The sequence below is a fragment of the Antechinus flavipes genome, chromosome 4 (assembly GCF_016432865.1).
Source record: "Antechinus flavipes isolate AdamAnt ecotype Samford, QLD, Australia chromosome 4, AdamAnt_v2, whole genome shotgun sequence".
In the NCBI taxonomy this organism is placed as follows: Eukaryota; Metazoa; Chordata; class Mammalia; order Dasyuromorphia; family Dasyuridae; genus Antechinus; species Antechinus flavipes.
Genome location: NC_067401.1, coordinates 242,714,569 through 242,726,960, shown reverse-complemented (window position 1 = coordinate 242,726,960; position 12,392 = coordinate 242,714,569).

The window sequence follows — 12,392 nt, the reverse complement described above, 5'->3', positions numbered from 1 at the left end:
TCCAGATTTCTTAACACTTTGCAAGATTTATTATTACTCTCCTCTTCATGGTATTTTTCATTTCAGCCAAACTGACCTAATCACTGTTACTCAAACACAGCATTTCATCTCTAGTCTCAATGCTTTTAAATAATCTATTCTCCATGCCTGAAATGCACTCCCATCTACCCTTGCCTTTTAGAATTTCAAGCTCCCTTCAAAGCCCAGCACATGTGCCACCTATTTCAAATGTTTTTTAAGCTGTTGGTATATTCATCCTGCCCCACAATCTCTACCTCCAAAGAAGCTCATAGTCTACTGGTGGGAGTAACTTGTACACAAATAGATCAATGTGAAAAAAATATATATATGTATATATGTATATTATATATACATATATACATATATATATATATATATATATATATAAAACAACAAATAAAAAGAGGACATCATGAATTACATTTTTAATTTATTGTGTATATATTCCACATTTATTTATACTTTGAAGGCCAAGACTATTTCATTTCCTTTTTAATATCCCTAGTGCTTCATACATTACTTGGCATATGGGAAGAGTAAGATGGAATACTGTGATTTCATCAGCATTGAGAGTTCCTATTGAGGACTCTGATATAAGGAATACCTTAGATCAAGTTCCACCAATGACACATAGTAAATATATAACTCTGGGTAGGTTACTTCACAGCTTAGTGGCTCGGGGTTAGCATATAGTGAGTGCTTAATAAATGGCATTTGCTGAATAAATGAATGAATGGGGAAGTTCAAATTAGATGATAGTGTGTAAGTCTAAATGAGTTGGGTGATGATACAAGGAGTGCTTATGGGAGTTCCTATTAATATTAATTGATGGGACCTCCTTGGCACATACAGCCTAGTATACATAAGTGAGCAGGTTGTCCACCCCTTTTATAGGGGGGAAATAGTATTCCATTTTAAAGTAATTTCTTTTCAACCTACTATATAGAACTTTCCCCATGTTGTTTCACATTTCATGGCTACTAGTGAAACATATGGACAATCCATATGTTATTCTTCGTTCTTATAATATTACTGACCTACCTCCTTTTGAGAGCTCATCTTGGAACTATGTTGCAGCCTACTGGTGCCCACTATGAATACTTTAATTTTCTTATGGCAACCTTTGATTCTTGGGAGACTGTGGTTTTTACAAAATCCATGAACTTACAGTATTACCTAGAAAAAAATTGTTCCAAAAAGATATGTATTTAGCCAGGAAACAAACTTGTATAATTTAAAGTGGTATGAAATTTTTTAACATAATCCAGTCTTTTGTCTTCTTATTCAATTTACCACTGCCAAATTAGCATCATAGTGTGCTCAATAGTTTTTTTTTCCTTAATCCATTTAGGTTTTATTTAATGTTTTAGCAATGCTTTTTGTTTTTAATGTAATACTTGCTTCCTTGTAATAATCTATCCACAAGACACATAACAAAAAAAAAAAAATCAAGCAAAACAAATGATTGAAATATACCATATGATAGTTTCTGCAGCATGTTGTATCCTTTAACCCACTATTAATATAATCAAAGTGTTTTTCATCATTGTTCCTCTGGAAACAAGATTGGCCATTACATTGAATCTGAAATTGATTGACTTTCTATATTTTTCATTTACATTTTTGCCATCATTATTTATATTACTCTCTTGGTCTTTTCTTTGTTCTACAAGCACTAAGTTTTCCAATGATTCTCCAGGGTCTTTATATTTTTCATTTCTTATCTTAAAAACAATTGGTTCAGCCATTGCCAATTCATAATGATTCATTTTTTTCATTTAATTATCCTATTCCCAAATGTGCTACAATGAATGCCCTGGTATATATAGAATTTTTCTTTCTCTCTTTGACTTCTTTTGAATATATGTCCCCATAAATTTTTCCCTTATTTGAATTCAAATTAAATGTAATGAACAACTTTGCATCCAAGAGGACAGATGATAAACATTTTTCTCTCTATTGGACAAAAAAAAAAAAAAGACACTTGAAGGGAAAAAGGGAAAAACAAAGACATGTAATTAGCATGCAGTGAGCCCATACCTTCCATATAGGCTTTCAATTAATGTTTCTTGAATACTAATGGATGAACACACTGTCAAGATAGGCAAGACTGAATTTAAGAGCAAGCAAAGGCAGAGGATGTCATTAGACAGCTTTTGAGGGAGAAGAGGAAAGGAGGTACTAAAAATAATTTCAATCTCATTTGTCTTTTTAAAAATCTTTTTAAAAACAGTATATGTGGTTATATATATATATATATATATATATATATATATTTTTTTTTTACTAATTCTCCAGGCATTTTAACTCAAGGTTTATCAAGTACCTACTATCAATGTACTAAGAATACATGATACAAAGAAAACATTAACAAAAATCTCTTTCCTTGAGGAACTTATATTCTTTTGGGAGGTGTACAATATGTTACATTCTTCTGGGAGGTACACAATATGTTCTTGAATAAACAAAAATACTTTGAGAAGAGGGAGACCAAGAAAAGGTTTCCTGTAGAAAGTAACACTTGAACTAAATAAAAAATTGGCAAGAGAAAAAGATGCTAAAGATACTTTCAAAGTGAATTCCTAGTTCTTCAACTTCATATGTTATATCTGAATTCCTCCAAGACCTTTACTCTTAAAAGAAAGAAGATGGGACAGAGAAGCCTGTGAAGAAAAGACATAAGTAACTAGTTAAAAACAAAAACATCTCCTATGGAAAATGACTTTTCAGTCTCATAGAGCCAATAATTGCTTTTCTATCCCAAAGACCCCTCTACTACCACCACCCCAACTTCAGTTCTCACCCTTGCCAAGAAAGCTTCTTCAACTGGATACTACTTTTATTTTCCTTGTCCTCCTCTTTTAACAAAAGCAGTACTAGAAAGTACTAGAAAAAACAATAGATTTAAAGTTTTTAAAAACAAATGCTAATCTCCATTTTACCACTTACTTATTACCATAACTGTGTAATGTTAAGCAAATCCTTTACCCTTTCAGGATTCAATTTTCTTATTTATCAAGTAAAGGGGATGAGCTACATGATCTCTTGAGATCCTTTCCAGCTATAAATCTATAACCCTACAATTTTTTTCATAATTTTTTACAGCTTCCTCTATTTTTGTTATGATTTTACATTTAAAGATACAGTTTTGATTTCATAAGGGTAATGAGACACCAAGTTATGTTACCAAAGAGAAGTTTCTAATTTTTACAAAAGAAAAAGTCATAGAAGCATAGATTTGGAGTCCAATGAGGGTTTAGTGGCCATCAAGTCAAATCGTTTGTCTTAATCTTTCTAAATCAATACATTAGGGTATTGGTAAGTGTCTATATCACAGGAAGAAGACAATTTGGTTCTCTTTCCACATGGGTGGGAGCAGCCTCTTCTCATTGGCTACCTACCTGAAACTGCTGGCATCCTTAAAACTGTCATAGACTCCTGTGCTCTATCCTTCTAGTGGCATTCAAGGGTAATGGACACATTTACCCAAGAGATGGAAACCATGTATGAAGCAGAGCTGGAAAAGATATTTTCATACCTCATGAGCCCCCCCCCCCCCCCCAAATAAGCTTTGGATTTTATTCTTTTTTTATTTATCCTCTTCAGTTCCCAATCTAGGAAGTGGAATCTCAGACTTAGGAGTCCAAACCATGGCAACATTAGAACCGGGATTCTATGTAAAATGTTGCCACCTGAATGGTAGAAGAAATCTGAGGAAGTAGGATATCTGGATACAAAGTAATCTGAGGAAAATACTTTTAATCTGAAACTTGGTGGGGAGTTAAATTGTGAACCTAATTTCCCTTCCCTACCCAGAAAACAAGTGTTATAGGACTGCCTTAGGGAGAAAAAATTGACTTATGATTGTTTATGTGTTACTTTTGAAGCAAATATTTCTTTGTAAAAGCTAACCTGATTATTAAGTGGCTCAATGTAACTGAGATGCTTGGACTACTAAAACTAAGGTAATATAATCAAAGGAAGCTTAAGCCAATGGAAGAAATTAGATATCTGCTGCCCTCCTCCTTCCCCCCCCCAAAAAAAAAAAAAAAAACCTTGAAAAGTATAACATAACCTTTCAAAGGAGGTTTTGTGTGTGTGTGTGTGTGTGTGTGTGATTCCAAAGTGAAAAATAACAGTATAACAGTCCTGGCCTAGTCAGTGCAGGAGTAGGGTAGTCATTGTTACACCTAAATTAAAACAACTTTATAGACGAGAAAACTGAAGCCAGAAAACTTTAAGTGACTTGACCACAGTCACACAGCTAGTAAATGCTTAGGTAAGGCAAATTTCATAACTTCAATATTATATTCATTACAGCATATTGCCTCTGCTGTGCCAGCAGAATTGGGTGGAGCCACAGATTCTGGGACTTGAATCCTGAATCCATTGCTTAAATGCTATTAGTTACCAGGACTGCAGTTGGAAACAGAAGATCTCCCCAGTGATCTCCTTGGGAAGCCGCAGCTCCTGGGAACATCCAGCTGCTGCTGATTAGGCTTAGAATACTGTTTACCCTAAAGGAGGGAGCCAAAGCCTGCTGACTCAAAGTTTCAAACAAACTCATTTTTGCCTTTGCTTAGGCAATTCTTTAAATAAGTTTTGAGTGGCCTTAGGTAAAACTGTGAAGTAGCTAACACTCAGCTTTCTTATCTTCCCTACATTATCTCTCCTTTAGCTGCACATTAGAACAAACTAGTACCATCACCTGCCCCCTCTTTTTATCAGGCATAAACTCTCCTTATCAGAGTTACTAAATCCCTATCTAATCTCAACACAATACAAAAGGATAGTGAAATAATTTGACAAAACTTTACCTTAGTTTAGCACCTTATCTGAGGTTACACCCCCAACTTCCATTTGCTTTATTTGGCTCAGTCTGCAAGGAGAGGCTGACTTCTCCTCTCAAGATATTAAGTGTTACCCTAAAGAGATTACAATTTTCCACTACTGTGCTTACCATTAATAATCAGCCAGTAGCTTTATTTAGCTTTTGACAAAGGGTAATAAGAATAATTAATTCAAAGCATTCCTCAAACAAACTGGGAGCATACTTTTTCTTTGAACAAACAAGTAAGGCACCTGAATAGAGTGAGTTCAAAATTATTGTGCAATGTATGCCAAGTAGTTACCTTTTCTGAGTTTACCTTGTAATTACTTTTTTTTTTCTGTAATATTCTCTCTAAAATATAACTGTTGAGGTTTTCTTGGGGTCTCTGGAGGCAGCCTTCGTTTCAGTTCATTAATCACCACACAAGTAGCCAGGGGTTAAAGTCCAAATCCTTTATTGTCTCTTTCCAAGTCTTATCTCCTTTCCTGGAGCCTGGTTAGCTTTCTTAGAGTCCACATCCTTTATTATCTCCTTCCTGGGGCTGGGCAGCTTTCTGGAGGCCTTCCAGAGCTTGATTTCAGCGGAGAAGAGAAGGAGGACAGCCTGCCACCACTTCTCTGTCTTCTCTTGTTCTGATTCTGTCAGAGTTTGTCTGAGCTCATATGTCTCTTATCAAAGGTATGAATCTTGTAGAACTATATAGTAAGTACTAAGTACATATATTGAACTAAAGAACTGTTAAGCACCATGCTAAATAACCATTGTCTCTATCAATTCCACTGACTTAGCACCTTGTTTCAAGTTCTGGCCCATAACATTTTTCCTTATTGTAACTCTCATGATTTCTTCCCAAGATATATCTCTATGCAATGTTTTACTTCTCTAGAGTCCATATTCAGCCTGAACTCTACGGAGCAGAAGGACTACATAGATGATGGATTTTAAAACCGACAGTGTTAATTGTTAACTCTTCTACAAAGATACTCTTTATTAACAGAGTCACTAACATTTCTTTATTTCAAAATAATTTACATTGGAAACTACTTTCTGTGTCCTTCAAAAGTTTTCTGTGTATGAATATATATGCATATATGCACACAAATTGAGCCTCAGGAACAGACATAGTTCTTCAAAATAAATATACAAAAATTTTTACCTATAACTTTGGCCTAATGGTAGTATATAGTTTCAGCCCTTTGTCAATGTTAGACCCTAAATTAATAGAATAAATAATCTTTAATGTACTGAAGGGGAAGGAAAGAATATGATAAGGAAATTAGGAATTTTCTTCTATTCTAAAGATCACAGTATTTATGTCATTCAAAACTTATCTGAAATTAAATTACTTTCAATTAATGGATAATCTACATGCATGCTTTCAAGCAGTCATTTACAAAGAAAGACTTAGCTTTGCTCCCTAAAAATGCAATTTGGAGAAAGCTAAAAGACTCAGGGGCAAGATATTTCTTTCTAACAACACTGAAATTTCTACTTTTAGGATCACTGAATTAGATAACAAAAATAGGGTATATCTATGTATCTATTTATATATATTAGGGTCACTGAGTTAGATAACAAAAATAGGGTATGTCAATATATATATATATATATATAAATTTGAAAGTAACCCTCTAGCATTTCAGGTTTACTAAGTATGAATGGGAAGTAGATGAAATGGGAGAAATCCTTTTTTTGAAAAAAAAATTGAGTATGGAAGAGTCTTCCCTGCTTAAACTCAGGTATAAGCTAACTTTATCCACAAGGAAGCCTAACCATCTCCTGTGAGAAGGGAGTTAAAATTGATAAAACAAGTCTTTTTATAAGGAAATAATAACTACTATGAACAACTGATAAAATTTTAAGAAATTGGGCAGTGAGACGGAATGAAAAAGTTTGGTCATGAAATCACCTTGCTAATGAAGAGAGAAAAATGAGCAAGAAACCTGAAAAAAGAGGTAATACAATGCATAAATATTATGTTGGTAGAAGATGATCACTCAAAAAGAATCTGGTGATAAAGTGTGATAAAGTTTGCAAAGCATAGATTACCTCTTTTAATTTCATATCCCTCTCCAAGTATTATTTTATCATTTACAAAAGAAAAAACAAAGAATTATTGAAGTTAAATGATTCATTAACCCTAAATGACCTCATAGGTTTTCTTTGGTTCCCTGCTGTGAGCTTTTTACTTATTTTTCTCCCATTCCTCTAAAAGCTATAGTTAGACATAGTTATAGATATATAAACATGCATATGCACATATTTGTACATGTCCACATATATGTATACATTGATATCTATAAATGTGCACATATACATATGCATGTGTTTGCAAGGCCATACTATGCTTGTTTCCATTTGTATTCTATTTTTCTGAAGGTAGATAGGCATCTTCTTTTATAAATTCAAGTTTTCCATGTTTTTCTAAATCAACCAATTCATCACTTCCTAGACCACAGCAATATTCCACCCAATTACATTCTATAAATAAGGTTATCTATAAAATATTTTTCCTATTTTTCTGCATTCCATCTATTCTTGGATATATAGGTTTTATTTTACATGGACATCTAATTTTTTTTTTTTGGACATCTAATTTTTAAAAGTCAAAGTTATCCATTTTACAATTAAACAATGTTCTCACCTTATAATATGGCTAAAGGTCTCTTTCCCTTACAGCTTTCCCTGCTGATTTCTTTGAGGTTCCTGAGCTTTTGTTCTTCTATTTAAGCTTTGTTATTATTTTTCTAATAGTAATTTTTTTTTAGTAATTTAACTGGAATGGTGTTACATAGATTAATTAGATAAAATTGTTATATTTTTATTATATTGACTTTATCCCAAAATAATAAATATCATTTCAATTATTTAGATCTAACTTTATTTGTATAAAACTGTTTTATGTTTATATTCATGTATGGTAAGTTCATCTCATTTATATTCTACCTGTAATTATTTTTTGTATATTTTCCTCCTTAATATTTATCTTCTCTATTCTTCTCACTCTGTTTCTATCCCTTCTATCGCAAAGAGGAGTTTCACTTTTAATAAGCCTTTAAATAACTCAATTATGATTCTCGAAGTAAAGTCATTCCTCTGCTAGGTCATGAAAGTCCTTACTAATATCTTCTAATGTGCCTGAGCTTATCTATCCTACTGGAGTTGAATGAATGTAGGCTAATGTTTTCTGAAGTTCAAATGGCCTAAACCTCATTTATAAAGACTTTCATTCCCAAAATTTCTGTTGGAAATTAAAATATTGGGAAGAGGCTTAAGTCATTATAAAATTGGCAGTAAAAAACCAGGACAAATGTGTCATAAGAATGATACAACTGGCCTGGCATTTTCTTTGGCTAGTTGACTGGCTGGTAGAACTCACACTAATAAATACCTGTTTGGTGTCATTTGTGCAATTATATAGTAAGAGGCCAGTACAAAAGAAGGAATCAATCATAAATTATAGACTTACAACTGAAAAGGACCTCAAAGTCCAATGAAAGTCAACTCCGTAATTTACAGATAAGTAAAGAGAGACCTAGGGGGAGCTTGCTTAAAGTCAAACATGTATTGATGAAGGAGAAATTTAAACTCAATCTCAATTACTTCCAGCCAAGATTATGTATATTTTAAGGCGACTTATTCTGGACAAAATAGGCTTCTCAAATTTAGAAAGAACAGATTGAAGGGGTAGGAGGGAAAGAATTTGGAATTCAATTTTTAATGAATGTTTAAAATATTTTAATGTGATTGAAAAATATTTAGCAAAATAATTTAAAAAAAATCACATAGGTTGCAAGGATAGGAGTTGAAAATTTAATTAAGATCCTCTGATTTTAAATCTGTGCTCTTTCTACTATATTACTCTCCCTCTCTTTTTTACAGAACACTCTCCAACTTATCAATGTTCATCTGAAACTGTTAATCCGAAAACAATCTTGCAATTTTGGTCTGAGCAGGACAGAGGTTAAAATGACTTGCCATCCCCTTATTCCTGGAAGTTATAACATGTTTCTTTTAATATAACCCCAAATGGCATTCACTTTTGGCTGCTTCGTCTCAAGTTATTAGGTCTCAGCTCAGCCATATCATTGCCAACATCTCCACAGTATCCTTCCCTCTTTCCAAGTTCTTGTCAATTAGCAACTAACTAGCTACTACATCTTATATTTGGGGAATAAAATGGGATAGTATATTTAGGAGAAGATAGAAGTTAGGAAATAAGACTTTAAATATTCCAAAACCATATCCAACATCTTAAAGATATACCATCTGGTCTCTCAAAATGTTTTATTCTTCTTGTGGACATATCATGCTCTAGTGTGAATTACATTTATCTATCTTACCTTCTCTATTAAAATATAAGTTCTCTAGGATGGGGAAGACATCTTATTTATTGCTACAGTCACAATGTCCAGAGCACGAGTTCTGTTTCTGTATGCTTGATATATGTTTATTGAATAAAAAGAAAAATAACTGACAGGTCAAAAACCATTCTATAAAATTGGGATAAGCTGTAGGCCTCGTAACTCCATTCCCTCAAGCTATCTTGGAGATATTTCAGAGAGCTTTTCAGATAACACATGACTTCTATGTTTCAGTTCTCTTACTTCTACATTTCACATTAATCAGGAAGTTCCTTGCTAGAGGCAAGATCTATTGATCAAGTCATTCTGCTTCAAGATACCCCTGATGATGAGAAGAGAAAGAACAAAAAATTAAGATTAGAAAAAATAGGATTAAAACATATTTAATGAAAATAAGAAAATCAAATAAAATTTATTTCACATCAGATAGCAATCTTAAAAAAAAAAAAAAAAAAAAAAAAAAAAAAAAAAAAAAAAAAAAAAGGTTGTTCATGACAACCTCACATAAAGCAATAAGGAAAAATGACCATATGAGAGAAAAGCAAAAGAACAGGAACCACATTAGTGTAACAAGCTTTCATAGCAGTTACTATTACCAGTCTCTCCTGATTCCTAGGCCCTCAGAGTACCTCTGGCCACTGACCTTTGCAGTGTCAACTAATTTTACCAATTCACCTCCTCTGAGGCCTTCAGAGGCCTCTAGCCACGATTTCTTGAATCATAGTTTAATAACAGATAGCACTCAAGAACAGCCAGCCACGTGCAAACTTAAAGCCTTTATTATACCTACTCACATAATGCCTTGACTTCTTAACTCACTAGTGAACACCTGATCCAAAGACCCACATGTTCACTATCAACCTCCTTACCTCTCTTGGCTATCCATCCACTTGGCTGGGCTACCCCAGGATAAAGAGAGAGACTTGCTGCCCACAGTGGACTTATAGAGGGTCTGTGAAGTCTCACACACACAGCCAATCAGAGAGAGAGTTTTCTCCGGTTAAGAAGCTATCTGGATATGGACAGGATCCCACCCAAGGGGCAATCCTATACCCACAGAGATTACTTTTGGGCCACTCAAGTCTCCTGTTGCACTGTGGCCACCCATTTAAAGGACCCTTATACATTAGTCTTAAAATGACTATAGAGAATTAAAATAAATTTTTAAATGTATTTGCCAAAAATGGCTTAGTGTCTAAGTTCTTAAAGTAAAAGCCAGAAAAGTTCTTTTTTATATATAATACTTTTTATTATAACTTTTTATTGACAGAACATATGCCTGCTAATTTTTGACAACATTATCCCTTGCAGTCACTTCTGTTCTGACTTTTCCCTCCACTCCCTCCCCAAGATTGCAAGCAGTCTTATACATGTTAAATATGTTATAGTATATCCTAAATAAAATATATGTGTGCAGAACCAAACAGTTGCACAGGGAGAATTGGATTCAGAAGGTAAAAATAACCCAGGAAGAAAAACAAAAATGCAAACAGTTTACATTCATTTCCCAGTGTTCTTTCTTTGAGTGTAGCTGCTTCTGTCCATCATTGATCAATTGGAACTGAATTAGATCTTCTCTTTGTGGAAGATATGCACTTCCATCAGAATACATCCTCATAGAGTATTGTTGTTAAAGTATATAATGATCTCCTGGTTCTGCTCATTTCACTCAGCATCAGTTCATGTAAGTCTCTCTAAGCCTCTCTGTATTCATCCTGCTGGTCATTTCTTACAGAACAATAATATTCCATAACATTCATATACCACAATTTACCCAACCATTCTCCAATTTAAGGATATCCATTCATTTTCCAGTTTCTAGCCACCACAAAAAGGGCTGCCACAAATATTTTGGCACATACAGGTCCCTTTCCCTTCTTTAGTGTTTCTCTGGGATATAAGCCCAGTAGTAGCACTGCTAGATCAAAGGATATGCACAGTTTGATAACTTTTTGGGCATAATTCCAGATTGCTCTCCAGAATGGTTGGATTCATTCACAACTCCACCAACAATGCATCAATGTCCCAGTTTTCCCACATCCCCTCCAACATTCATCATTATTTTTTCCTGTCATCTTAGCCAATCTTAGAGGTGTGTAGTGGTATCTCAGAGTTGTCTTAATTTGCATTTCTTTGATCAAAAGTGATTTGGAACACTCTTTCATATGAGTGGAAATAGTTTCAATTTCATCATCTGAAAGTTGTCTATTCATATCCTTTGACCATTTATCAATTGGAGAATGAAAGTCAGCAAATTTCAATAAAATAAGATAGTAAAATACCAATTAAATACCTTTAATATTCTTTCCTCGCTGCTACATAAATCTTACAAAAAGATAAATAAGAAAAGCAGTATTGGGGAAAAAATAAAATTGAATGATGTCTGACAATTTTTGACTAGATATATTTGTAGTAGAGATTTTTTATTCTCAGCATCTCACACATATTTTTTATAAAAACTGACCATGTGTTGGAATACAAAAAAATTACCAACAAATACAAAAAACAAAATAAAACAAACAAAAAACCTAGCAAAAATAATTAACTCATTCATAACATACTATAATGCAATGAAATAATAATGAATATTATAAATGTAATCAAAACACATAGACCTTTTAAATGGAGACTGATGAAATTCTGAATACTAAATGATGAAAAGAACAAATAGTAAGATTAGACAAATATGTCACAGAGAATAATAACAATTAGATTTCAAGACAAAACAATTGCCATTCAGATTAAACCTTTAAGAGAAAAAATGAATCACTGAAAATGCAGATTAATAAAGTAGAATAAAATTGCAATAAACACCTGGAAAATAATCCTAAAGCAAGTACTGAAGAAATATTCTAAATTAGAGAACAAGTAGACTTAAAAGCAAATGATTATAGAATTTATGGACAAAATAAAAACTGACTTTTTGAAAAAACTAATTAAATCAATAAAACATTAGCCTAATCAAAAAAAAAATGAGACTAAAATAACAATGGAATTAACAAAACAAAAATAAGTTAGTTATTCACAGTGAACAGAGTAATGATTATCTTTTAATTATCAGAAACTACTAAACATAATTATTGTCAGCAAAGAAAATAGATATGACTGAAAGGAATGAACTCCACCAACAAAACTTAACCTGAATGAGAGGTTTATTGAATACCATTCTAAGGTCA